This window comes from Carassius auratus, chromosome 37 (assembly GCF_003368295.1).
Source record: "Carassius auratus strain Wakin chromosome 37, ASM336829v1, whole genome shotgun sequence".
NCBI lineage: Eukaryota > Metazoa > Chordata > Actinopteri > Cypriniformes > Cyprinidae > Carassius > Carassius auratus.
Window position 1 is genome coordinate 12,072,723 of NC_039279.1, and position 5,357 is coordinate 12,078,079.

Consider the following 5,357-nt stretch of genomic DNA (forward strand, 5'->3'; position numbering starts at 1 on the left):
CATTTTAAAATGTATTGTGGTTATTGGACAAAATGTGACAAAAAAATGCTGTTTATTAAAAAATGCTTAAAATAAGATATCATTGGGTTCTATTTGTTATGCTTAAGAGAGAAATATTAGCTCTATTAGCTATAGCATTACTGTCCCTTGATGTTGGATTTCATATCATTATCCTTCAAAAAAGCCTCTGGTGAGGAAAACAGTTGCAAACAATCAAGGTGAAGGGGATGAAGAGAATGTTCCAGATGAATTTTTGAGGTCAACTTCTTGTATGATAGTCATTTATTACTTCTGTCAGTAAATGGAGGGTGGCTGTCATAAGAGAAGAGTAAGTAATACATTTTATCTACACCTATTGATCTCTGCACTCTACACTAACACAGGTCATACCTGCACTAATACACTCCTCACTTTGTGAGAGGTGAAATAGATGTGACATTGAAAACAAACTTTTTTCTTTTTTTTTTTTTGTCTGTGTGTTTACATGTCATTGCTGTTGTAACTGTGCTTGTTTGCATTTGCAACTTCCTGTGTTGCACTTAAGTGTGCTGTCTTTAATGTGCTCAATAACACATTCAGTGAATGTTCTCTGAGCCATCACCATTTTCTGGGGACAGCTCTGGTTTTTGGTGTCCTGTCCCTGGAAATTTCTCCATTTTATCGCACGATAACACCACCCAACAACTACCCTGCAAGAAGTCAGACCAACTAAATCTGTTTACCACAGAAACTGTGCAGTGATTTTAACCAATAAAAGGGCACACTGATGGTTGCCACTGCTACTTTATATATATATATATATATATATATATATATAAACTTTAACTGAACAGAGCACCAATACAACTAGTACTATCATCAAAGTACTCCCCACTTTGAATAAATAATCAGCTAAACTATTACACTTGCAACAATTACATTTGTAGAAGCTACTTCTACAAAATGAGCCTAGAATGCAAAATAAAGGCTTAGAGTACAGCAGTAGTAGTGAAAGTTAATAGGGAAAGTTATAATTACTGTATACAGTATGTTTACTATTTGTGAAAATGATTTTTTTAGTTTTATGTGCTATTTGTTTTATTTTTATGTTTATATAATTATAAAGATATATATTTTTAAGATATTATTATGTAATGATCTGTTTACTATTTGCAGTGGTTTCTATTTTTCAGTGTGATTATGTTTGTGTGTGAGTGAGTTTTATTAAAGCCAGTTAGGATCAGTTTGATCCGCAAACATGATAATTATTAATTATAATAACAGTTCATGAAGCCCACAACAATTAAAAAACATAAAACATTTTAAAAATCATAAATAATAGCAAGTGAGTAATATTTTGGATACTGAAATACGAAATGTCTTTTTTTTTTTTCTTCATTTCATCCCGACTTTAATTTAGTAACAGTGCAATGTGAGTTTTAGTCTGTGAAATGTCAGTACAGTGCCCTATAGTGTCATATTAAATTTAACACCATCAAACAGAAGTGGATTTTAATCGGCCAGGCTTTGCTTTGGTCTCAGCCCTTGCCACAATGTGATGAATTGATTGACATCTTCACTCTGTCATGGCAGTTCATCAGCTCACGCGCTAGGCAGCAAGTGGTCCGTTAAGGGAATGTGCTTATCAGTGGCGGACTGGGACAGTAAATCAGGCCAGGAATTTGACTCCACCTCAGGCCACCTCTGTTGCTGCAGTCACCACCATTCAATTCATGGGTCCACCAGACTGCTAAACTGTGGACAGGCAAAATAATCAAATGGAGTATCAAAGCATTCACTGTCTCTTAACATCTTTCTATCATCAAAGTGTCCTAGTTTGTCATTAAGATGCTCTTTTAGAACAGATTTGATCTATTGTAAGTCACTTTGAATGAAAGCGTCCGTTTGCCAAATTATTACGTAAATATTAGGGTGGAACAGTTCAACTTTTTCACAGTTCGGTTTGTTTCACAGTTTTAGAGTCACGATTTCGTTACCGTTGTATGTGCTATGTTTATGGAAAAACTATACTTTTTCATGGCCAGTGGCTCCTTTCAATTTAATCTGACCCACATTTAATTCATTAAGATGAAATACACTCAGTGTGTAATCCCTTGTAACTTGGCCAAAAGTTTTGGCAGTGACATAAATTTTGTGTTTTGAAAAGTTTGCTGCTTCAGTAATTGTAGAGTTAGGGATGGAGAGAGTAGTGATCTATGCAAGTCGGTCCCTTACAAATCAAGAACGCAAGTACAGTATGCAACCACCAAAAAGGAATTGTTGAGTATAGTAACTTTCACAAAACATTTAAAACATTATCTTTGAGGGGTCATAGTTTTCATTGCAGACAGATCACAATTCCCTGAGGTGATTGCATAATTCTCAAGGGATTGAAGGCCAACTTTCTCGTTGGCTAGAACAGTTATCCAGTTTTCAGTACAAGATTGTGCATAGACCATGCAAACAACATGCTATTGCAGATGCTTTATCTAGACTTCCTGCTTTGAATTTAGTTTCAGAGATGCCTGGGCAGGTGGGGGATATTGTCAGTGGGGGGACTTGTCCTGTTAGAGTAGTGCACGTGTCACAAATTCTGATGCAGTCGGTAAAGTACAGGTAATACTTCCAAAGTGCTTGATCCAAAAAGTTGTAAAAATGCTGCATGCATAATATGGCTACCGGTGGTCAGTTAGGGGTGCAAAAACTGCAAGGCAAGGTTAAAGATCAATATTATTGGTCACTTTTATATGTTGTCACTTTTTGTGGATGAGAACCAGAATAACTGGGACTCATTGTTGCATTATGTCATGATGGTGTATCGTAGTAGTGTTCATGCAATAGCTTTATTCCCTATAAAGTCGTGTTTGGGAGAGAGATGGTATTGCCTGTGGCATTATGTTGAATGTGAATTTGGAAGAGGCTTTTGATTCCCTAAATTAATTGCTGAGACTTTATCTACTGTGGTGGGAGCAGTACAGCAACATCAGTTACAGGCTTCTTCCCATCAGAAAAAGTATTGTAGCGGATCTGACCCGAATCAGACAAATTAAAGAGTTGATCAGGACTGTGGTTGAAACATGAGCCGAATTCCTCAGAAAGGCAACAGGAAGTCATGAATTATTCCGTGCCAAAAGTCCTAAGCAAGATAACCAACCAACCAACTCTTTCAAAGAACAGCTTTCAACATTAACACCACTAGAACAATTATTGACAATTTCAATTCGGAGAAGAGATTGAGATTTATTAAAGCCAGTTAGGATCAGTTGGATCCACAAACATGATAATTATTAATTATAATAACAGTTCACGGAGCCCACAACAATTAGATTTCTGGTCTCCACAGAAATCTTTGACAGAGAATGACACAGAAACTGTCTTTTCTAGATATAAATGGACCAAAATGACTTCTTAATGAATATCAGTCCATTGCTTAACTCCATATTCATTTATATGTAACCCACACATTTGACTATCATGTTATAATCACTTATTAATCACTGTCTTTTAATAACTATTGGATAGTTAAGAATAAATATTCATGTTTCATATGTATGTATTTGAATCTGTTAGCTTGAAACAGTTCTGACCATCAGTTATTTGTCAAATGTATCATATTCTTGTTTATAGGAATCATGTCCAAAATTAGACCCTGCAAGAGTGAGAAAATTCGGACCACATGCTTGATAAGATAACATATGATTTTTGATACCCCTGAGCCAAGACAATATCTGATTGGTCAAGACAACACTTGAGGTGTGGCCAACAGGATATTTTAAATACTTAGGACACCATAAAATCTTGCTTTTTAGATTTAAGCATTTGTTAAGCTTTTGCTATTAGTCATGTCTGCTTTTAGCTAGTAGCTTTGCTTCCTAGCTTTTGCTTCTAGCCATGGTTTTAGTTTTCACTATTCTTTGAGCGCGGTTCCAGCGTGCTTCGGCCTGCACGCCTGCTGCTACTTAGCCAAGATGAGAAGAAACACCACCTATTCTCGTCAAACTTTACTTCTTTTCTTTTCCGTTTGAGAGTTTCGTGTTCTGAGTTAAGTTTTGTAATGCCGTGTCTCCGTGTCTAACCTTGACGCCGCCTTCACACTGGCAGTTGAAATCCGCTCCATAATACGCAATACTCCCCTAGTGGATGTCGTACTACACCACTGAAAAGCTTCGGAAGCGAGTAGAACAAAAATGGTGGAGAGATTAGAACGATTGATATTGTCTGTATCGGAATGTGCATGTCAGGTCAGCTAAATGTGATATAGTGGGCTGCAACAACCCTGCACTCGAGCGAGAGAGACCAAGTGTGTCCGAGAGCGGGGGGCACGATATTTAATGATTAATTTTAATTGTATTAACTGCCCTTATAATGTTAGAAAATCATGAAAATAAAAAAATGACATGACAACTTATCATTATAAAATCATTATTTATTTTATTAAAAGCTATGAATTCAGGTTTGTTTATCAGTAACATAGCAACGCCAACTTCCGCTGGAATTGTCGCATAGGAACCGTCCGTAGCCTTTCGCAAGAGTTAAATTTTTTGAACGCATCCGGATGACCAACGGACATGTTTTTTTTCGCACCGCACTTGTTCAGACCCGGTTCGTAGCCATTCGCATGCAGTCTGCGAATCTCCATAGGAAATGGATGACTTCCGGTCATTTCGTAGCCGTATTCCTGTTTCCTTTACAGTATTTTGATTTCCGTTCCCAGGTTTCAGTATTTTGCAGAGGGGGAGCTTGTCCAGAATAAGGCTAGAATAAAAGGAGTGTGTTTCAAATTACAGAGAAATTATAAGGGTCATTTAAAGGAGTCCTGCATGAGTAAAGGGTCCTGCAGGAGTACACTCAAACAGTGACTGCTTATATCAAAAAGTGCATCAATGATGTGACAATCACCAAGACAATCACCATACGTGCAAACCAGAAGCCGTGGATGACAGCAGAAATTTGTGGTCTGCTAAAGAGCACAGATGAAGCATTCAGATGAGGAGATAAAGCAGTCCTCAAAACAGCAAGAGCCAATCTGTCCTGTGGCATCAAAAATGCAAAACAGTAATTTGCTCAAAGTCAACAACCACTTCATAGACAGCCTGTGGCAAACCATTTAGACCAGGGGTAGGCAAGTTCAGTCCTAGAGAGCCACAGTCCTGCACAGTTCAGCTCCAACCCTGAAAAAAACCCTCACCTGCCTGTACCTTAGTAATCCTGAGTGGATTGATAAGCTTGTTCACGTGTGTTTGATTAAGGTTGAACCTGAACTCTGCAGGTCTGCGGCTCTATAGGACCGAACTTGCCTACCCCTGATTTAGACCATCACTGACTACAAGCCCCCGCCACAGTCCTTTGATAATGAAACATCCCTCCCGGATTCACTC